Here is a 25,783-nt window from a genome sequence, read left to right as displayed (position 1 = left end):
AAATGAAAATCTTCCGCTTACCATGAACATTGAAAGACCAGCGTTAAAAACAGAAAGAGAAAACTGATATATTCGATAATCCCCAAATTAGGCAACTCATAAAAAATCCACGGTTCGTGAATTCTGTGAATAAAATCAAGAAGAAGACCAAGGAGTTATTCGTTTTGGCCGCAATAAATTTTATGGGAAACAAAAGATTCACTAACTTTATTGAACTTGTCGAAAGCATGCAATACAATTTAAAAAATGTAGGATGCCACATGAGCATCAATATTCATTCCGCAGACTCTCATTTAGAAAGTTTTTTGGAAAAACTCCGAAATGATAGCGAAACACAGAAAGAGAAAATCCACCAAGACATCCATCAAGACTATGAAGGAGCATTATCAAGAGTGGTAGGTAGGACATCCACATGATGATTGACAATTGTTGTAAAATCATATAAAGAGACTTTTAAAGTCATTAAATAAATTTTTTATTGTTATTTGAGCTAGAACTAGCTCATTGGCATATGTAAAAAACTAAAGCTGTTTTGTTACATTTTGCGGAACCAGTGTTCTCAAATTACTTAAAAGCCATCATAACACCAGTAAAATAAATTACTATCACGTAGCGTAATGTATGAATTATTTATTCGTTGAAGCCATAGACTAATTGCGGCATTTAAACAAAAAAAAAACAAAACCAAATTTAATTATATAATTCATTAATATATAATTATATCAGTTCAAATATAAAATCAAATGATATTGAGTAATACTAGCATTTTAAACCGCAAAATATGAAAAAGTTGAAGCCCTTAGAGTTCGAGTAATATAAAAAATTATCACTTAATTATTTACCCAACTCAGTTTTATTTTATGATATGATACCAGTTATCAGTTGAAAATAAAGGACGGGTACACGTCGAAAGGGAGTGGAGCCAAACAAGCCGCTTTCGACATTAATTCCGATGAAATCCAATATTTTATCATTTTGTTTGGCTCTAAAAACCTTTGTTGGATCATGTATAAACTGGAAATAATGCTTGATTCATTAATTAAGAATAAAGGTTTACCATAACAGTTTCTAATTGGGTAAGATCTCAAAATAAACAAACAAAAGAATACAGATAATTATATTTAAATACAAAATCGAATAAATTGTGGCTGAAGGCATAGGTAATAAATATTGATAAAATAAGTTTAAATTTTAATGTTTTTTTTGCTATTTTTTATGTTTGATAAACGCTAATAATCAGTAGTTAATAAAATCATTTCGACAATTTTTAACGCTTTCTCGGATACAAAGACTTCCCTTTTTAGTATTTTCTAATTTATCAGACAATAATAAATTTAAATTAAAAATTCCCTATACAATAAGTAAAAAGCTTGGCATGTTTCATATAGCGTAAGTAAGAAGCAACCTTACTAATTTACTGTCGTACATTTAAAGTAGTATTTCTACATTTCTACAACCATATTTCCGGGAAAAATACGCTTTTAAGAAAATTGCATGAAGTCATTCAACATAGTTTTAACTAAATTTTGACTACAAATTACACTTTGACACTTTGAATATTCATTTTATTAGGATATATAAAATGAATATGAAAATCATTTAAGACTCGAAATTGAAATGTCTCCAAGTTGGAATATATCAGTTGAAAGACGCTGCACTTAATTTAAAGATTGGAGCAAATGTCAAAAATCATAACTAGTTGAATACACTTTATTATTGAATTTTTTTAGAACTTTGTTCAGAATATTTTATTAAAAATTAATATATTAAATATGTACAGAGTTACATCTCCAGTTTTAGACGAAAACAACACGAAAACGTAATATATAAAAATCAAGTTAAAATTATTAATATGAACCTCAATGACGATTACTAGTAATATAATTCTACAGAAAAATACACGAATTATATATTACGATTTAGAATTGTAATATGTTATAATAAGTTCCTTTTCAATTCGGGTCGCAAAAATAAGTCCCAATAAGCACTATGATGTAGAAATAAATCCTTTATGAAATATTTACGCAACACTGGACACGGACATGCCAAAGTACCTTTTCTTTTATATTTTCCCTCTTCAAGTATCACTTTTCCTAAAAGATCCGATAACTGTTTAGAGTAATTTATTCAGTTAGATTTCCATATACGGTTGCTATGTAGAAAAATAGATAAAGTGAATTTAAATTATCCACAAGGATATATCCATTTATCCATTTATATATCCAAAAATCAAGGAGATGGGAATAGACAGCATTGATAAAATTGATAGAATTTAAAAAATCATCTATTAAATTTTATTTACAAAATATGTTTGACAAAATAATTAACGATCAAAGATTCGTGTCTTATATTCAGTGAATATCATCCGATATTCGCTTTTACCAGCTTACCAGATGCTTTCAAAATGCAACTTCAAAATTTATTCAATTGGATATATTAATTGAGCAAAAAACTGTAATTTTGTGGAAAACTATACAAATTGTTATGATCAATGTAGTGTAATGTAAATATTTAGATAAAATGTATCTATGTCAAAGATACATTTCTGGTACTCATTCTTTTTACTGTATTTTCATAACCAACCCCCATGAACTTTAAACACTTTCAATACAAATCGAGTGATTTTTGCACTATTGAAAACTCAATTAATCCATTCTTACTTAAAACAAGTCACACAAACTTCAACCGTTGAATTCCAAAAAGGTGGAAGGTCGCAGGGCAGACATATTTAAATCATTTTCGTATTTCAGTATTTTGAGAAGCTCCATAAACCCATAGAAATAAGGGCCCCAAAAATCCCATAAACCCATAGAAATAAGAGCAGAAGAAATCTGTATATTTCACAAAAACAAGTTTTTCAAAAGCACAGCACAATCCACCACCTTCTAGAAATGATTTTTCGTCAGCCAAATGTTATTTCTATAATCGAAGTATGTTGAAAATAAATTTATGTCTTTATTTAAACTATAGCACGATAGTATATATAGTATAGTATGCCAATGCTGTGTGTAATTGGAACCAAATGTTTTTTACTAAAAAAACAATTCCAATAATTAATATGAAAGCTTCAAATTTATCATAACCTGCCTCACCCTATCCTGAGTTGAATGATTAACATGTAAAAAACGAGTCTCTAACAATAAGAATCCCTTAATTATCTAATTAAATGAATAATATTACATGGCAACGTGATAATTGGAAGAAAAATAACCTTTCCAAAAATAAGACGTACTCTTATATATAAGCATATCTTATAAACAGCATATTTTATAAACTGTTCAATTTTATATACAGTATCGAATTACGTTTGATTGTGAGAAGATTTGATCGTGCTCCTGTTTTTTATGTCACAAAGTCCTGATAAAATATACAACAGTCTGCAGATATCGATAACAAGAAATAAGTGAACCAAATAACAGAAAGCTATTTGCGCTAGAGGAAAGAGAGAAAAGGTTCGAAATTGCTGATCAAGACTACGTGAGGCAACTGTAACAATGGGGAGGTATGTATAAATATTTAATCTATCAATAAAACGTCACATACGCCCAGAAGGAACAATGAAATATTCGATATGTCTATAATAAAGCTATATTTGGACAAAATTAATAATTGGTTTCATATGTAGATGCACTATCGAACAAACAAAAGCGCTTGTCGTTTGCTTCTAAATAATTCAAATCATATTGGTACACAAATTGATGAACTCGCCTAATTATTCACCCACGGTTCCTTAAATATTGAATCTAATGTGAATGAAAGTTCCATTCTAATTATTGGTGTAAGCAAATACGAACAATATTCAGGAAAGTATCATTATGTGAATCTATATATAATACCGACATATAAAATCAGAGTAATGAAAATCATGTATTTCAAAATAGTAATAATTCAAATTTCAATAATTAACCCTCACAGTAGGTAATTATTTAAAACAAATATTTGATTAATGCTGAATTAAATAATTATAATAAATTCGTGTTATAAATATAATTGGAAAGTATCGACAAAACGATCTCGTGTTTTACTTTTTAATGCCTCAATCGTTTTTACTCATAATTGGTTCATTGACTACCAGTAAGATAGTATTTTAATTAAGTAGGAACTATAAATATATATTAAGAAAATATGCAACCTATTACAAAAACCATTTTGTCCATATAGTACGGACAAACAAGGTAATGGCATACAGGGTAAAAATGTATTGAGATTCTAATTTTTGAGTAAGCAGTTCACATGAAGCATTTTGCAACAAATGCAAGTCTCTTCATTTACCGATGAATTTTTTGTCTGTTTTTGGCAATTATATCTTGCATACTTGGAGAAAAAGTTAAAAGCCAATCACTTTCCACAGGTTTTAATTTGTTTTCTTGAACCATAATTGCAAAACAGTACTATGGTCATTTTGTCCTTTGTGTAAGTATTTCATTTTGTCCGAAACTGAACAAAATCGAATAATTAATCCTTATCAATAACTATGTACATGATTATTGCTATAAAATTGATCGAAACCGCTAGTACTTGATTGAAATAATTACGAATATCAAGAAATAAGTTCCCACAAAAAACATGAGAATAACACCCTCGAAATAGACTTTTCATGGCGCAAAATACATTTGAACTGACAAGACTGTAACAATGACACTCAACATCTGACGGAATTATTATTGTACCTTTTTTCATATAATACAGTCACGGAAATGTTATTAAAAATAAGACTATGTATAATTTTGCCCCTATATACCATTTTGTCCGTATATCCCCTATAAATTGAATAATTAAATTTGATAAATATATAGTGATAATAATAATTAAATATTTTTGTTACAAATAAAAATAACGAAAAAAAGTCTTTTCTCCTGCAAAAATTTGAGAACAAGTTTTGCAGAATGGAATGAATACATCAGTAATAATTAATTCGATGAATGTTCAACCTGTCTATTTTAATAGGAAATACTAAAATAGCCGATTCTGCTCATAAACTATGATTAATGAGATACTTTATCCTATTACGACGTGACAATATTGACTATTTTGATTTATTATATTTAATAATTCATAATGCTTAATTGACATATATTCATATGCGGCATATTTTAGAGAGATATTCATATATTCATATTTTATATAAAGAGAGAGAGAGAGAGAGAGTTCTTTAAAAATAATTTTCATCAATTACATATAAATAAATGAACTATTGAATTATTAATATAATATAATTATTCTACTTACTTCGATCCACTACTCGTTAACTGAACACTGGCTTAAGTAGTAGTTCATCGATCGAGTTCTTACAGCTGAAAATAATAAAAACCCAAATTAACAATAGCACTATTATATAATATTAAGATAAAAAGGATTGCCGAAGTTTAGTGATGTGAGCTTTGAACTTTCAACCAACAGGTTTGATACCGTTTTCAATTAAAAACATAGCTTAAAAATTTTCACTATAAATCTAAAATGGACATTCACGGGGAATGTCGCACAAAATTTAAAACAAATCATCATAAATATCTAATATAATGTAATCTAATACTAAAGTATATAGCATATGGATAGGACAACGTTTCGGAGCCCTTCTATAAAGCACATTGTTACAAAGAAGGTTTACGACAACTACTTCTGATTGACGTTAAAAAAAAAAATATGATGATAATTATAAAATTTTCCACTTATATCTATTTGTCAGAAATTCAGAATGCTATTTGTGTTTAGTAGTAGTATTCACAGCTTTATGATATAATCGCGTAATTTAGCAATTACTATAAAATTTTAATTAGATGCAATAATAAACAAATTGCTGGCATTCCGATTTATTACAGATAATTGATGTATAAAATTAATGATCGAATTAGGTATTATTAACAGGAATTATTTATAATCTATAAATTCATTGATGCGTTCTATTAATAAATATTTCATTGAAAACACAGACTGATATATTTCATTCTGTATGAAACTAACGTTTCCTTTTTATAGTTGATATAACTCAGTGTATAATAATATTCAACGCCATAGAATTTTCTGATTTTTCACCGTGTCATACAATTCCGATATATGAAGAATTCTTTCGTTACATTGACACTTTTTATTATCTTCATAAAACTTTATACGAGTGTCGCTATTGCGGCGCAAAATTTTATTTTATTTTTATTGTCTAAAATGTATTATGTATAATACCACAGGTACCTCCTACAAACCATTTGAGTTGCAAGGAGCCGCTTTTACGTACATAGTCTTAAAATTTTCACGAAGGAAGTAAGCGCACACCAAACTTTTACAGTTCGTAGACCATAAGTTCTTATTTATAGTTCCAGTATAACCGAATTGCTGTCGACATCCAATAAACTTTCAAAATATTCAATTGAACGAGAACTTAATATTAATGGAATTCACTGTAAATAGAATATATTTATTTCTTGAAAGACCTATTATCATGTAAGAATTCAATAAATTTATATGTCCAGAAATGATTAAATACATAATTTATATTAAATGAGAATTTAATATAAAAAATGATGTATAGTGTAATGAATTGCAATTGCAAAGTAGTTGCATATAGTTTGACATAACCTCAGGCCTAATTTAAAGCAATCTCAAACACAGATTTTAAGGAATTTTGTTTTTATACTATTTAAAAGGCAATTGACTATTTTAGATAATTTGAAAAAGCAACTTGACATCTTTAACCCTTTCGCTACGAGAGGGTCTACCGCACAACGATAATTTTGAATTATTTCTATCATTATCAACAAAATTGTGTCGAAAAATAGTTTCACTCAACTCAGTAATGAATCTTGAAGCAAAGATCGACATCCGTACACACAGCACGCCACGCAAATGTCGTCCATAGACGACACTCGTATACACGGGTAGTTGAATGGATGTCGTCCATGAACGACACTCGTAGCAAAAGGATTAAAAATTTTGTTTGAACAATAGTTGCTTTTTTTACTTTGTTAAAAATTCAAGAATAGTAAAATGACAATTATGACTTTTGTTTTCTTTATTTAGATACGAAAGGATTTGTATCCCCGTGTAATGAGTTATTTTAGATTAAAAAAAAGATTTGTATTTTCAAATAGGCTCGCCAGTAGATAAGTGGTTTAGAGTGACGGTACTTTATTCAGAGGTCCCGGGTTTGAGATGCAATTCGATCAAAGTGTTGTCAGGCGGCAGTGACAACGATTTTCCCTTGAAAATATAGATTGCAATGTTTCCAAGTAAAAATAGCCCTCAGCCGGCATTGCTCCACCAATAAAAAGTCAGTCCTATTAGATAAATTCAAATAACAAAATCATCAAATATAGATGGATTAACCATTGGGTTACCATCTAAAGATACGAAATAAAGAGAAGTTTCAGCCCAACAGCTCATACGGCGTAAAGTTCTGATTTCAAATAAAAATAGCTAACACCACTGCATAATACTATATTCTCCCGGGATAGGATTTAAAGGGCTACTTTGTGGTTACAAACCACCGACAACCTTGGACACAAATATACACATTAATTAAATTTACATACTACATATTAAATAAATAATTACAAACAATTTTATACCAAAATTGTAACAGGTTATGAATACTCAATATACACAAGAAACAAGTTTTTCCCAATAAGCCTTGCACGGTGATTAGGAATAAAATCCCTGACAGATAAATAAACATTTGTATCATAAAAAATCGATATTTTTTTTTGCAAAAATGTCTTCCAAAATTAGCCAAGAATATATCCCTAAAATTTCAGAACCAAATTCAAATTATTTTCGGAGATACAAAATAATAGTGAGCAGGCGTCGAGCATGCAAAAACCTGAAACGAAACAACTTTATTGTATTCAGGATTAAATTCTCTTCTAGTTGAACCTAAAAAATCTTTAAATAAAGTCATAATCAACCCACTTTTCAAACAATCTAAAATGAAATTCTTTATCAAAAAACATTATTTTTTAAGTTGATGAATTTCTCACTTTTTTCTGATTTTTTTAGGTTCAACTAGAATCTATGCTATTGAAAATATAAATTTGTTTTGTTTTTTTTTTCGGATGGAAATTGTGACCTGCATCTTTTCTGCCCAACGACACATGCACGTTCGTGGCGCCTCGGTAAAATTCTTGTACCCATCACAATATGACATATATTTTAATGAAAAAAATTGAGAAGAATGTTGAAATAGATAACAATAAAACCCGAAAGTTTCGTTTCGATTAAACATTTATTTTCTTCCCTAAACATTCTCTAAAAAAGCGATTTTTTTATGTCTCTAACGCAGGCTCCCCCCCTTAATAAACATGCAACACTATTTCGTGTACGGAAACCCAGAAAGTAAGTTATTAATAAGATAGATTATTAATAAATGATTTAACCCTTATCAATCAATTGGCAACGTGACTAGGAGTGTCTCGTCCTACATTCGCTAGCTATGTGTGCGGCTCGCGGGAATAATACGCCCACGCATCCGCAATTTTGTAGTAAACCGTGTTTAGAACGCAACATAAACTCAAGCCGTAAGTTGTACTCTACTTTACTATGACATCAATTTTCGAGTGTACATACATTAAATGCCATGGATGTTAGATATCTGTTTGCTAAGGATGACGACAAAAAGGTGAACTTAAGAAGTTATGAGATAAGATGAGCTCTTAAGATTATAAGACATATGCGTATCAGCAAGAATGCATATATCTATAATCAAGTTTTGAGGATAAAATGAGTTGAATGGGTTTAGACCCGTTCGGAGTTGTTCATTGTACACAATTTAATAGATACTCCGATGATTTAAAAACTGAGTATATTCGGAAAAGTGAGGTTAACTTTCTTGTAAAGGCGGCCCATCAGTCAATAGTTGTTTAAAGTCAGGAACGATCGGCTTGCTCGGATTATGAATGCTGAGGAAAGGACTTCAAACACAATAAAAACAGTGGATGCAATTAATTTAATAATTTATTCACAATAAAAATAGATAACACTCAAACAAATGAAGAGTAAAACACTCAAAACGGACGTATCAAGGACGATGACATATAAAGTTAAGAAGTCATGTTGATGAACCAAAATGATGATGATGCATATGCATATCAGTAAGCATGCACATATTTATAATATACTATAATTGCAGGTGTTGAAGATAGGGGTTGTTTAAATCCATTAGGAATAGTTTATTGTATACAATCCAATAGGTACTCCGTGGATTTGAAAACTGACTAAATTCAGAAAAGTGAGATTATCTTTCATGTAAAGGCCGCCCGAAGTCGACAGTTTGAAGTCTGAAACAATCGGCTTGCAAGGATTATGAATTCTGACGAAACGAAAGGCTCCAAACACATAAAGAACACTGGATGAAATTAGTTATTTCTTCTCAATAAAAATAGATAACACTCAAACAAATAGAGAGTAAAAGACTCAAGACGAACTTACCAACGAGAATCCAAATGAAAAAAACAAGTGAATAGCAAAAATGATTAGTGTTTACAGCCTCTGATCTTTTACCAAATTTGATTTACTCGTGCCATATAATGCCTCTAAGCGGCAACAGGTTACCCCTGTATAACACAGTACTTCTATAATTCGGATTCGCTATAACGCGGTTTGTAAATTGAGACCATCCCCTTATAACACAGTACTTTTAAAGCACGGGTTCGCTCCAACACGGTTCGAGAATTAATTGAGCAACCCCATTATATTTTCTCTTAATTGCTATATATAACAATCTGAATACAATATATTTAGATAAGTTAAGGTAATAAATTAGATTATACATTAGAAATTAATTAATATTATGTAATAATTGTGGTTTCAAATGTCAACATACTATATTATAATAGTAATTCAATGGGTTATTTTCCCTTTAACCTTCTACTTATACTATTAAAAAATTAGTGAAATAGCCGAACATTATATCAATAAATGTGATGAAACTAATACACAAGATATCTCATTTGACAATTTTTATTGAAACGCGTGCGTTCTATTGGAAAAAGATCTAGATTCTTCAAATAAAATAAGCACAAAATTTTAATAAAGAGAACTGCACGTGCTTTGCATCTGCAAAGAAATATATAAATATCATTTTATTAAAAGCAATTGCAAATATCAGACTTTTTGCAAAAAAAAAGAAGATGAAGATATCTTGGATGAAGGCAAAAAGAAAACGATTGTGTTAGATAGAACTTAATGTTTGTTGTGACGGATAAAAATTATTAAATATATAAATATTTATGATAAAATTATAATATGTTACATGTATGTGTAAAATTATAATATGCATTTTCGAATGTTTGAACCCCCTTTAACTAGTCCTGGCACGTAACTACCGTGTTACTCGAGGGTAACCTGTATATGAATAACATTTTGCCAAACATCAAATTACAATATTTTCTGTTATTCAAGTTGTGTTATTCAAATATAACAAGTATGCCGACCTTTTCCCTGTAATATTCAGAAGATCTCTAAATGCTTGACCCACACTCACACCTTCGCTCATATATTCATAATTATATGACCTCTGGTCTAACTTTCCACATTGTGCCTCGTAAATCAATACTATCAGTATTTGATACAAAAGATATCGATAATAATCCTGCCTAAAACGTGTGCAGTAAAACAAAGTCCTACTTATCAATGTCAATAACCGAATTGTGAAAGCAATTCCTTACTGTTCAGGAGTTTGGACAAACGTCATGGTGAAATAATAACATACTCAGGAAATAGTGTACAATATTTCCATCGACATTATGAGTGAAATAATTGAATGGCTTTTGCAATTCGATAAAATGTATTACATTAATCTTGAAAGCCACAATATTTACCTACTCACTGTTTCACGAGCAAATGAAACAAAATCGATCAACAAGTTCAAACTCAGTCATTTTCCATTGTACTTTATCTTATTTTTCATTGAAAGCAGAAGATTTTGTATTAAACCTTTCGCTACGAGTGTCGTCCATACACGACGTCCACTTGATTACCTGTGCATACGAGTGTCGTCCATGGACGACATGTATTTGCCTTTGATTCAAGATTTATCACTATGAGTTAAACTTTTGAGAATCCCAGTAATGTCTAGTTCATTAGAAACTAGACTAGAAATATTAAATTTTTCAACACCTTTTTATTGATAATGATGAAAATATTTTAAAATATATTGTGCATGGCAAGTTCAGCAGCGACACTCTTGCTGAAAACACTCTTGTAGGAGAAGGGTTAAAGTTAGTTCCAGAAGATAGGAATAGTTTTCAGATGATAAGAACAGTTTAGAACAAAATAAATTTTAAAAATAGTGGTGCATGACATAGTGTCTTAAAGAAAATTGTTGGAACTTCCCGTATCATAATAAAATATTCAAGAAATTTCATTATAAATACTGTATTACATTATTATTATAAATACTGCAACTTTCATTATTCATAATTTATAAAAAATATAAGAGTTTATAAATTGGACGATGACATTTATAAATATTTACATGGATTGCAAAGCACAATCAACCGGCTAAACCTGTCTTCGTCAAAAACTAATCAGCACGTCTATCTATCAACAAGAATCGATTGCTTTTTGAATCATTCGAATCGGTTTATCTGTACGCCCTAAATCGTCGACGAAAAATTGTATCCACATATACACATACATTTTTTCTAGGGTATGGCAAAATGCTCTGAAACCTTTGAAACGTCAAGATATGCAAAAATTTACAATTTTGATTTTTCGACGATAACAATAACTAGAAATTAATTGTTGTCGTTTTCTACAAATATTGTTATATTCTAACTTATTTCAGGATACTACTGAATATTGCTGCACAAAATCGTGATTTGAGAGTTTTCTTATTGAACTAGTTGGACAAAAAATAGAAAATTCGTAGGGGCGGTTACTTTATCACAAGGCCAATAGTGCTGTTTCAGAATAATATTTCGATATTGCGCAACGTAATAATATTTCATTATTTCAATGTCATTGCAATTACTCTCCTATTAAGTGCCAATTGATCGGTACGTGGAAAAGAAATAATTGAATTAAGAGGACAGCAAGCAGCGTTTGAATAGAAAATTATTGATCATACACTTATAGATTGGAATATGCCTTAAATTGTGTCATAATAGAACATTTATATCGCATATTCTGGAACTGGTAATCAAAAATAATGAAATTGGGCTTGACTCAAATTTTGAACTACATATAATATTTATACTATTGAACGGGAGACGTATAGAAAAATGAAAAATGTTACAAACTCATCATTTCAAATATTATTAGCATTCAAGCGAAAGTTTTATGTTCAATATTCTTTTTGGATGTAGAAATCGTACTCCTACGCAAAGTGTATATAGTGTTATGGAAATTATATATATATATATATATATATATATATATATATAATTTCTATAACTATCAAAGCAAACATAGTATTATTAAATAGATTAGAAAGCAATATTGAATATTTGTAATAATCAATCATATTGTCCATCATTTATGTGTTCATTAAATTATATATGTTCTTTATTTTATTAACTTCTTTCTATGAAAGTTTTTCAACTGGATAAAATCCAAGATATTTTATGACTTTCATAAATGAAGTATGAAAGCGAGAAAATAGGACCTTGATTCAAGTTCTTGATTTCCGCAAGATATGTATAAATCATTTTCGAACGGAATAAATAATCAAAATAGTAATATCATAGTAACATTTTATACAGTTTCAAAGGATTGCATGATACAGGCCACAATTGTTAACAGTTGGACAGCGAAGTTTAGATTTTAATGTAACAATTTATTTTTGAAATTAGAATAATAATGGACTAAATTTCAAAATCAATACTAATGACACAGAAGAACACCAATTTAAGTAAATTAGGTAAGCTAATACTGATATGTAATAATTTGGAACCAATTTCTAAAATAATTTTTCAAAAAATACGATAATTTTATCACGTATCAATTACAAGAACTATCGTAATTCTTTGGTCAAAAATAACAAAAATTCTGAAAATTGTTTATACATATCTTTATATTATTTTCAAATGTTGTAACATAAAGAACTGAAAATATAATAAAACAATATTTGTGAGAAGAATCGATACGAAACAATGCTCGTCAATATATTTAAAAACAATACGTTTTAAAATATCACATTAAGTAATTTAAGATTAAATAAAGTTACTTCGAAAAATGAAGCATTCTCTCAAAAACTGCTATTCTTTGCTCTTTTTACTCCGTGTTTCCAAAACGCTGGAAATGCCTTTGCAAAAATGTAATCCATTATTCACTCAATCAATACGAATGGAATGTTTTTTGAATCACTCTATTCAGTTGATACGCGCTACCGATATCGTGGAAAAAATTGTATCCAAACATACGCACATACATAATACAGACACACGCGCATTTTTTAAGGTATGTTCGGAAGATTTTGAAACATGAAGATGTATACAGATGTTTTTTTACGATTGCTATAACTTACTCTACAGCAGTGGTTTCCAACCTTTTCAATGTCACTACCCCTGTGAACAAGTATGGGAATTGAGTTTACCCCAAGCTAATTTAAAATAATTAAAACCACACAAATTTGAACGAAAGAGAACAAATGTTTGGTCTCTAATTTTGGCAAAATATTCTTTTTCTTTTTGTGTTCTCTGATTTTCAAGAAACAATCCAATTTCTTCTCGTAATACGTAAACCCTACTTACAACTTTGTCTCTTGATAACCAACGTACGTCTGTACGCACGCCTTAGGGGGCGCCAAAACGAGTTTTGAAAATTTAATTTATAATATATTATAATATTTTTTATTATTTATATAAAATCTAGAATACTTAATAAATTATAATAAACAATCTAACTAAACTAGAGATACGGAGATACAAAATGCGTATTTATTTTGCAATGTGATATCAGTGAAATGAAACCCCCAGGTTGGGAACCACTGCTCTACAGGTATTAATAACAGAAATTTCAAATAATGTAATTAAATGGCGTATTCCACATTTTATACAATGAATTTCCAGGAAACCTGTTTCGAGTTGTCGCATTAAATGAACATAGTTCATTAACAATTCTTTTCATCACCCTTATAAGTTCTATTTCAGTTCCATATATTCATTCACTATGGAATATTTCATCATCATGTTCGTGAACTCCATTATAACTGTCAGGATCCCAATATCATCTTACAAGCGCAATACAGTACTACGAATCCCCCCACGCATCTAGGAGTAAAATATGTTGTAGTGTACAAATATATTTGATTTAATGAAATAACTTCCGAACGACAAATGGAAATTCGTGATCATATTTCAAATAACAAACAATTTCATATATTTCTACGACGTAAAAAGTACGTTTGATATTGCATAAAATGAATATCTTCAAACGCCGTTTCCTCGAAATTGCAAGCGCTCAACTGACACAATATTGCATACGACGCACACTAACGAGTTGACAGACTACTGCGATATATTTGCAACGTTTTTTGTCCTTCCCTTTAAAATCTATGCATGGTAGAACATCTTAGTTTAAACGAACTATTTGAACTTAAATAAAAAAGACGAGTGAATGTTACGAAATAAAGCTAGTCGTATATGGCACGATGCCTTAAGGCAAATTGCTGAAACTTTCCGTAAAGAAAATTTAACTGAGAATTTAAATTTATAAAAATTTTAAATGTTTAAAACCTAAAATTATTGTATACTTTGAAATTTTATGAAAATATTGATCTTAATTTCGAAGCAATCGCGATACAAAATATCAAAGCGCGCAGAGCGAGGCATAGAAGTATACATTGGTACCGAATCCATACAAACGTAATACAAAATTTGTACTTATTATTAAAATCTCTATGAAATATCTAATAATTTGATCTGTATATGTCTAATGATCATTTTTGACCCCCAAATGACTTATTTTATCCCATTTTTTTTACTTTGTTTTAGGGATCTATGAAATTGCTTGACCCGAAATTTCATTGCATGAAATTAAATTATATGACTCGAATTATTTTAGATAATAATTTTTGAGAAATAAAAAAATGTGTTTTTTTGATAAACAATCTTGTGTACCAAAAAAGCAAAAGATTTTTTGAATCATTTAAATCGGATTTCTCGTTCTCTTAAAAACTCGGTTTCTATCTTTGCTCCGTATCTTCGACTTGTATTCGTTAAAAACTGTTCATTACATCATTCATACACAAAATATAACACAAATACAGAGACAAATATCAATTTTTTCTATTGTATTCCAAAATGTTCAAAAACCTTCGAAACGTGAAGATGTGCAAACAATTTCGATTTCGATTTTTGAACGATTACAATAACTTACTGTACGGAAAGTTAAAAATATATACTGAAATTAAATGCATTTAAATTGTGGCTATATTATAAATAGATGCGAATTAGCTAATACAAAATTAGTTTTAAAAAACACAATCTTTCTCATAAATCACACAAAAGATACAAATATTATATAAATAATATAATTTTCGAAATAAATTAATTAATATATTTTATGTTATAAAAATAATGATTATTAGAATACTTTCAGTAATAATTTTTGTAAATTACTGAAGTACTATATATAAAGCTTCTACACCAATTTTTTTTTATTTATTTTTCATAGCAAACTATACAAAGTACATTCAGCTATATTTTATTAGAGATATATATTTACATCAAATGACTGCGAAATTGTAGTACTGATAAAGAATGGTCACAATAAGGGCTTTATTGTCACAATGTTACAACTATCATTCAAAAAAAAAGTTTTTGGGTTTGTTGAAACTACAATGTTTCATTATATCATTAATTTATATGTATACATATCATATAACTATAAAATAAATATTTTCGCATTCAGAATTTCTGAGGAATCGTTTCGGCGCAACGCGCACTGCTTTGCGTCCGAAGGAACTCTATGCAATTGCAGGGTACTATTTGCGTTGCGCGCGGGTGCACTGGCTCCGGTTTTTTCAATTTCCCAATGTGTTCCACTAAATTGATTTGAACAATATTTGCAGTACTCAAAGAAAAAACAATGGGCTTTCGAATAACGCTAATTAGAAAGTGGTCCAAATAAATGCACTACCCGAAATAATCAATTGAAAAATTATTTTGTCTTTTTCAGCTAATAGTAAACGATTTTTTGGAATCGATTGTTCTACATAATGTGGTCTGAGTCAATGTGAGTAGAATCACGTAAAAATTTTTCTGATATCTTCCATGGTTACGCCAAAAAGTGAGTTTGAAAGAAGGGGCCACTTTGTCATATTTTCAATGATATCTCGGCCATAAGATGAGGTACAAAGTTGAAAATTGGTATATCTGTTTTTATCATTCAGACCTATAAAATGGCGTATAAATTATTTAAATACCAGGGTGGGGCCGATTCTGTATGGCAATGCGCCCATACCCTTTAATCAGTTCTTCGTTTCGTCAACACAAATGAAATATTTTTCGAATCATTCAAATCGGACGTTCCGTTCTATCAAAAACTGATTTATCATTTTTGTGAACTTTTGTTCCGTATGCTTGAACCGGCTCAACCTGCCTTTGCCAGAAAGGACCTCTCCCTGCCAAAACGATTTGAATGCTTTTTGAACTATTCAAATCGGTTGATCTGTGTTCCCAAAATCATAGACGAAAATTTGTAACCGCGCGCACACACACACATACATCCATTCTTTCTAAGGTATCCAAAATGTTTAGAAACCTTCTAAAAGTTAATAAGTTAATAAAAAAAATTAATTTTGATCCAAAAAATTACTTGAATAAAATGAACTATCAACGAATTAAAATATTTCTAAAATGTAAATTTTATAAATATTAAAAAATTTAGTCCGAGAGTGTAATAGTTCATTTAGTGTCCATTAGATATGCAAACTAAAAAACTTTTCATTAAGTTACAGAACTCTATATTTTAACTCCATTATTCCATCTTTTACTCGTTATTATTATTATTTTTTTTTTGAAAATCCTCTTATTTTAGTAAATCGTAAGCAAGGTATTAATTATATATTGAAAGAGTATTTATGATTATTCTAAAAACTTGATATGCACCGATACGCATACCTTCTTTCTTAAAGGTCTTAATTCATAAAACTTTTAAAAGAATGCATTTTTAGCGATTTTAATATAATATTAGATGAGAAAAGCCATATATGTATACACTATATAAAAATTTATATGGAAATTTTAACTGTTCTTAAGAAAGTTATTAAAAAAATGTGACAAAATATGTAATACAAAACCTATATTTGTGTTGAACCATATAAAATAGGTCACAAATATAAGATACCTACGAATTTAACTTACACAAAAAATAAAATAAAGCATTTGCTGTTGGCCTATCATCTATTGACCTATTTTGGTAACAAAGCTACTTGTTCCATATAATCCTTAAATAAATAGCATAAAAAGCTTATATTTCGTAATCGTTTTAATTTCATGCCTGATTTCTATTTGCAAGAGAAGAATCAATACTAAATAATATACGTCAAACAATTTTAGAATTTTACACTCAAATTTTAGAATTTCACAATAAGTAATTTAGGGATTTAATTTTATTTTAGTATTTTAATTTAGTATTTTAGGTTTAGACAAATTAACATCAAAACAGTGTAATTAATATATATGTGATAAATATAGGAACATGAATTGTGTGTTCAAACAACAATAATAAATATGAAAATTTCGGAAAATCCTGGAGATTAGATGATATAAATAGAACTATCATTAATATCGATACAGTATCATGTTATCATTCTTGAATGGAATCGATATTAAAACAGTTATCTATATGCTCGCAGAAGCGTAGAAAAGCCTGGTTTATTGCATATTGAATATCGCAAAAAAATAATTGCAAAAATAAAAAATTCAAATAAGGATTATGTTCATGTTTACAGAAAATGTCAAATTACATACCTTAATGCAACAATAATGTGTTATCATTTAGCAAAAATCTTTATTAAATACATTACTAAATTCGAATACTGATTTAGATTTTATAAAAATGCTTCTAGATTTTATTTTGTTCAATGAAGTGATTTTCCTATGAGTGATTTCTTGGGAAAAACTAAGTCGTATTTTTTCACAACGTAAACATTTGACCAAAAACTGGTGTCTGAGCTTTCGTAGCATGGTGTTTATTTGCAAAAAAAACTTGCAATTAGCTGACGATGTTGGCAAATGCTTAAAATTAGTTCTAATGATAAGAACAAGTCACTTGTATAAATTATCATGGGAATATCAATAAGAAGCAGAAATATTGTAGAAAATCGTGATACTGATGGTGAGTAGAAAAAGTCGAAGAAATCTAACTACTGCTCTAAACTATAATTTAAATTAAGTTTTTCCATAAATCGAAGGTATTAAGGAATAACGAGTTTCAAAATATAGATACACTACCAAATTATTTTTTTTTTAAAAAGACTAACATTTTTGAAAAAAGATAACTTTGAAAAAATTAGATTTTTGAGAAACTATAAATTTGACAAAAAATTACTTTAACTAGCTGTAAGTGGAATTCTGTCTTAAGGCAATTAGGGCATCGTGCCTTAAGGCAAATTGCTGGAACTTCCCGTACCAAAAATTATTATTTTTTTAAAAAACGATCAACATTTTTGAAAAAAAATTTACTTTGAAAAAATAAGATTTTTGAGAAACTATAAATTGGACAAAAAATTACTTTTTTTGAAAAAAAAATTTTTTGAAAAAAATTTTTTTTAAAAAAATTTTTTTTTTAAATTTTTTTTTTTTTGAAAAAAAATTTTTTTTCTTTATTTTGGCATATTGTGGAAGATCTGAACTTTCTTTTCAAAGCAATCGTACTGCTTTAACTGCATAGGGATAAAATATAAAGCGCGTAAGCCCCGCGTCAATGTCTAACGCATAAGCATTGGTACGGAACCCATAGGAATGTTAACAAAATGTATACTTATTGTTAAAATCTCTATAAAATATCTGATATTTTGATGTGCATATGTCTAATGATCATTTTTGACCGCCAAATGGCTCATTTTTTTACTTTTTCCTCCATATCTCCGAAACCGCTAGACCTACCTTCATGAAAATTTTATCGATTCTTCATCTTGTCAATACAAGTGAAATGTTTTTTGAATTATTCAAATCGGACGCTCCGTTCTCTTAAAAACTGAGTTACCGTTTTCGGCACTTTTTGCCCCGTATCTTCGGAACGGCTAGACCTGCCTTCGCCAAAAACTAATCAGCACGTCTCCTTATCAATACGAATCGAATGTTTTTTGAATTATTCAAATCGGTTGATCCGTGTTCCCGAAATCGTCGACGAAAATTTGTATCCGCACATACATACACACACATACATACATACACACACACACACACACACACATACATCCATTTTTTCTAAGGTATGCCAAAATGTTCAGAAACCTCTGAAACGTAAAGATATATAAAAATTTTCATTTTTGATTTTTTTGCGATTACTATAACTTGCCCTACGGGAAGTTAAAAAAAAAAATTTTTTTCGAAAAAAGATGTTTTCTTTATTTTGACATATTTTGGAAATTCTGAACTTTTTTTCAAAGCAATTGTACTGCTTTAACTGCATAGAGACGAACTGTCAAAGCGCCTAAGCGCCGCGTCGCCGTCTAACGGATGAACATTGGTACGGAACCCATAGGAATGTAAACAAAATTTATACTTATTGTTAAAATCTCTATAAAATATGTGATAATTTGATGTGCATATGTCTAATGATCATTTTTTACCGCCAAATGGCATTTTTTTTTACTTTTTTTACATCTCCGAATCTCCGCATCTCCGAAACCGCTAGACCTGCCGTCATGAAAATTTGATGAATTCTTCATCTTGTCAATACAAGTAAAATGTTTTTTGAATTATTTAAATCGGACGCTCCGTTCTCCTAAAAACTGAGTTAACATTTTTCGCACTTTTTGCTCGTATCTTCGGAACGGCTACACCTGCCTGCGCCAAAAACTAATCAGCACGTCTCCTCATCAATACAAATCGATTTTTTTTTTAATTATTCAAATCGGTTGATCGGTGTTTCCGAAATCGTCGACGAAACTTTGTATCCGCACACACACACATACACGCATACATAACACACACATACACAAGCATACATCCATTTTTTCTAAAGTATGCCAAAATATTCAGAAACCTTTGAAACGTAAAGATATATAAAAATTTTCATTTTCGATTTTTTTACCATTTGTAACTTAAAAAAAAAAAAATTATAATGTGTTCTTATGTAGTGCACTGCAAAACAAAACAAAAAATTACTTTATCAAATAAGTCGATGCATGGCAGTACACCACTAAACCTAAAAAATTGGACCCCAGAGTCGAATATTAATTAATTTCGTTTCGCTTGTTTAATTTATTTTCCAGGAATTTCGTTACTTGATTAGTATTATACCCCCATGAATTTACTCTGTCGAGTTTAATACAAAGTACTTGAAATTAACGATATACCAATGTAGGAGCTGTTACTGGAGATACTTGATGTGATGCGAACGTAGGGAATGGGCGGCAAACAAAGCATCCGAAACAATACCGAAAATAGGATGTGTGCGCAGCAAAAACATATGTAGAGCACGCGGTAAAGCAAATTCGGTTTCCGCGGAAAATACAATTTAGTATCTATTTTAACCATTAACCCATTCGAGACCGATTGCACAACGTTTGTGCAATTGCTTTCTGATGCTATAAGACCGTTTGCACACCGTGTGTGCAATAATAATGAGCAATTATTCTTAGTAAAATAGTCGTCGAGATAAGATTTTTTTTAATTAATAGTATCTGTAAAGTACAGAAAAACTAAATTTGACATTGGTTTTAATGTATAATTTATGTTTGGAACTAATGTATAATTATTTTCAGATCACTGTGGTGTTTCCTAAAAATGTATTTACAAATTGTATTTTATTTTTCATCACTGAGTTACATTACTTTATTATCTTTAGACATTTTTCTAAAAATGTATTTCTTCTTTATATTATTTTCTTCATTATTCAACTTATTTTTTTGGCTTTTTATTTTATTTTATTTTATTACCTTTACACATTATTCTAAAAATTTATTTCTTCTTTATATTATTTTCTTCATTATTCCAACTTATTTTTTTGACTTTTTACTATTTCTTAAAAAATTTCTTTGCATTACATTCTATTCTTCATTATTGAAAGCAATAGAACAATTTTATATTATCAATTTTTTTTAATAAATGTTCATCAAGTTTAATGATGTATTTTTATTTTACCTTACACTGCACACGTGGTATTCAATCCGCTCGCAATAAAAATATTCTGACACGGTGTGCAATCATTTCATTTATGCAAATTTGCTTACGAATTGGGTGATTTCCGTAGTTGTCAAGTTTGATTAAAAATGAACAATTTAAACAAAAAAAAAATTCGCTCCTGGGGGTCTCGTTCGGAATAAATCGGTTAATACAATATAACAATACATATGATAGAGTATAGTAAATCTTAGAGTAATTGCGATCGAAATTAAATGACACCAAATTATTATATAACGTTCTTAAAAATCGATCCTCAATTATTATTAAAAATCACAATTATTGAAGTTGCCGTAATCACATGACGAGCATTTCACACTGTTAATAGTTCCTGTCACCAAACCAAAATTTTTTATCTTAGTTGTAATAAGCGACTTTTGGTCAAATTTTTTACTAAAACGCCTTCTGCTTTATATATGCTGATCGGTACCAGAATTGTAATAATATAAATGAGATAATTTAGGAACTATGTGATACCTATAAACTAAGACCTTGTTATCTATAACGACAAATACACCATATTCTGATATATAATAATACTGCTCAATAACAATGCTGCGGATTATTATTAGTATAGCATACTGCCAAATTTACAGAGTAATAACTACGTTATATTGATCCTTCGCAGTAGTATCGATATACCAAGCCATCCAGTTTGATGTTCGTAAACCCCGACACAAACGCCTGAAGGCGAGATGTCAAATATGAGTGGGAACAATCGGTGACGCTTTCCTTATCCTGATTACTTATTAACAAAGCCGAAACTTTGCACTCGGAGTAAATGCAACGAGACACCTAGTTCTAATATTCGAAAGCAGCCGGGTGTCGAACTTGAAGTGGTTCTAAATCATAACAAAGAAATAATCTTAACTTAATATGTACTTCATATTAGTAACTCAGGAACCGATAATGCCGCACAACAGACCGATGTTATGCTTCAACTTGCATATATTATGATACTGAATTATACGTCAAAATGTATATACTGTGCATTCAGGCGTTTTACACGTAAACTGAAACGTCACATGTATGTTATGAAGCTGGGTCAGAAAGAGCCTGTTATCTTTTTGACATTTGTGCGGTTTCTAGATTATGTTTTTCATTAGACAACATGAGAAAAACGCCTTACTGCACAGCAACCACATGGCTTTTGCCAATATTTAGAACGATTTTGTATGGAAAGTTCTACATAACATAGCCTTCCCATAGCAATGGTCTGTTTCACGGCGGAATCGGCTCATCAATTTACTTGTATTGACGAAATGAACAACTGGTGAAATTTCTGGTCCCGCGTTTCCAGCGCCAATAAAAAATGTAAACGATATCTAATGATCATTAGACATATGCACATCATATCGTCAAGTATTTTATAGAGATTATAATAGTAAGTACAAATTTTGTGTATATATTTATTGGTTCCGTACCAATGTTACACGTCCGACTACGACGCGGCGCTTACGCGCTTCGATATTTCTATTCTAAAACAGCTATGCTGTGCGATTGCTTTAAAAAAAAGTTCAAACTATTCAAAAAAAAAAAATTAAATATAAAAAACAATTCAAATTTTTCAAAAAAGTCGTTTTTCAAATATTTCAAAATCCTCAAAAATCTAATTTCTCAAAGTTTTGCAAAAATTTTAAAGTTTTTTTTAAAAATTTAAATTTCCGGTACAGCAAGTTTCAGCAATATGCCTTAAGACACATGCTATTACGTTTTAGTATACTGTATGTAAGCATCATTACTGACGTATGATTTATGTAAATCATGTGAAAAAGGCTGAAAATTGCTGCCTTAATATATATTTTTAAGTACATGCTATTAAATTGTTTTATAAAATGTTTTGTTAATTTAAAGTTATATTTAACAGTTTTTGTTATATAACCTCTATAAAAGCTTACATGTGAGTAGGGTAAAAAGAACCAACTAAACCTTTACCCTGGCAAAGGTGTTCACAATGAAAAATAGTAAATAAAAATGTAAATTCAGTTAAAAAAAAGCAATTTTACAAGAGTAAATAGTTATTACAATTATCCCAATGAAAGTTATATTAAAAAGTTTTTTTTTTTTATATAACCTCTATAAAAGCGCCAATGTGGGTGGGAAAAAGGACCAACTTAACCCCTACCCTAGCAAAGATGTATACAATAAAACATAGAAAATAAAAATGTAAATTTTGTTAAAAAAAATTAAGTGTGAATAGTTATTACAATTCCGCTGATGAACGTTTCTGATAAAATATTAGATCATGGTTATATACAGTGTTATGAAAGCAATAATGGAAACTTGTTCGAACAATCATACTTCATCTTTCTCTCTTCGAACCCAATCTCTCAATCAGTATAGTTTTAGTTGTTATGACGACGGTCACTACCGTACCCTGGCACAAACGTACTCAGTCTCCCCCCCTATTGAGGATTATAATAATACTCTTTTTTTTTCAATTTATTTGAACAGCGATCAGAACTTATGGGTTCTATGAGCTGTTGTGATGAATCTCTTACAAACTACGTTTGTTTTATTATAGATGGCAACCCAAACAGTTGTCTCATCTCTATGTGCTGAATTCTTATTATTACAATTGTTGTAATAGTGATGACTTTACTTTCAATTGGCATGTTGCTACTACAGGTATGCCCACGAAAGGCCATTTTCACTTGAAATTATATTTGAAATCTATGATTTCAAGTGAAAATTTGGTATCAAGCTGCATAATAATACTCAAAGTAGATTTCAGTTTTATACAGCACCTAATGCGGTACGTTCCTAAGATACCATTATTCTTGAAAGTTTTATTTTAGAAAATGGTAAATATAAATTAATCTGTCTGCAGTTATGTTTTGATGTTGTTGCTGTAACTATAAATAACGTAAATATTTAATTCATTAATAACAAAATAAATTATTCATTTTCCATAGTTGTTACTACGTATTGACGCGTCCATCCTCCACGGAATTGTACACATATTTTCCTAGAATTTTAAAGAGTATTACGCGTTCCGTGGACTGGGCCAGCGGGCAACCATCGTCACGGATGAGTCATTTACTCATTTCTCGGAGCGGCGGGAGTGGCGCTTTAATGACACACAATCATCTAATTGCCGACTGCATAGTGGTAGAACGAAAGCGAATGTGCGCCGCAGAACATGATATATTTGTCACACAATACGCATTTTGTATGCAAGGCGGTGTTTTTTAACAGAAGCTTTAAAATATATTAGATTTATCGATAATTATCTCTAGATAAAATATTTTCGGCAAGATGCAAGTAAAAGCCTCGAATGAAGGGTGAAGTAGGGCGGCACACAAAAATCCAATTTCACTACCATTTATTACACTGTCTAAACTATATAAGCTACATGACAGCATATAACATGTACCAATTAAACCACTATCTGACTAGGATCAGTAAAACCTTCAGCTAATTCATTTGTAATTTTTTTTTTTCAAAAATTTGTCACCTGGTTCTTTTTTACCCATAGGCGGGGTAAAATGGAACAGTTAGGTGGCAAACAGATTCAATGTGTAATTTTAAATTTCATTAGGATTTTACGTAATAATAGCTAAATTCAACCAATGTCAAATACAAAATTATATGGAAACATTTTCTACAAAAAATTAATTGTATATAACCTTGCTCTGGTATGTCAAAAGGAATATTTACCAGCTGAGGTCGAATAAAAATTAATTTTATTTATACCTTGTAAAATTGTATTGTTTTAACTTAATTTACTTTTTTATTAACTTCCCGAAGGAGAAGTTTATGTTTTCATCAAAAAATCCGAATCGCTAATTTTATGTTTTCTCGACGTTTCGAGCCATTCTGAATCGAATGAGACCAAATTTGGAAAAAGTATGTGTGTGTGTGTGTGTGTGTGTGTGTGTGTGTGTGTGTGTATGTGTGTGTGTGTGTGTGTGTGAACAGATTTTTTGCCGTAAATCGACGTTTTCTCCAAAACGGTTGGACCGATTTCAAAAATTTAAAAGCCATTTGATGTATCTCGATGAGGACAATCGTCTCTGAGTTTTGTGCGGCGATCGGCCAAGCCGTTTCTTTGTAAATTGCAGAAAAGTGAAAAATTTTTCGTCCACGTTTTAGCCCGCAATTCTGAATCGATTCTGAAAATTCAAAAACCGTTCGATAGATATTGGTTGGGAATCGTGCTGATTAGTTTTTGGTTAAGATCGGCCGGGCCGTTTTCTTGTAATAAAGTTTTTAAAAAAAAAAATTTGACGATTTTTATGATTATTTTTTTGACGAAAGATACCATAGTTTTCTAGGTCATACTAAAATATTACGGCCCTACGACAACAGGTTCAGCTTTAAAAATTAGTCAAAGTTTGCAAAAATCAGTATGGTCTTTTTGGCATTTGTCAAAATTAGACTTTTGATCGACGTTTTCTCAAAAACGCCTGAACCGATTTTAGAAATTTAAAAGCCATTTGATGTATTTCGGTGAGGACTATCGTTTGTCAGTTTTGTGCAACGATCTGTCAAGCCGT

General features: G+C 29.9%; 1 protein-coding gene across 2 annotated transcripts in view; it reads right to left on the bottom strand.

Moving 5' to 3' along the window:
• The window catches only part of LOC113378001 (beta-arrestin-1), a gene marked incomplete at its 3' end in the record, with an annotated part of 290,018 nt that overhangs the window by 227,017 nt on the left and 37,218 nt on the right, over positions 1–25,783 (bottom strand). For both annotated transcript variants that reach the window (XM_026618488.1, XM_026618489.1), the window contains 1 exon segment: positions 5,230–5,294.

This window comes from Ctenocephalides felis, unplaced genomic scaffold (assembly GCF_003426905.1).
Source record: "Ctenocephalides felis isolate EL2017-DRISC unplaced genomic scaffold, ASM342690v1 CF-g0.4_SCAFFOLD_01886, whole genome shotgun sequence".
Taxonomy (NCBI): Eukaryota; Metazoa; Arthropoda; class Insecta; order Siphonaptera; family Pulicidae; genus Ctenocephalides; species Ctenocephalides felis.
Note: the sequence above shows the minus strand (reverse complement) of the source record. Positions and strands in the feature narration are given on the sequence as shown.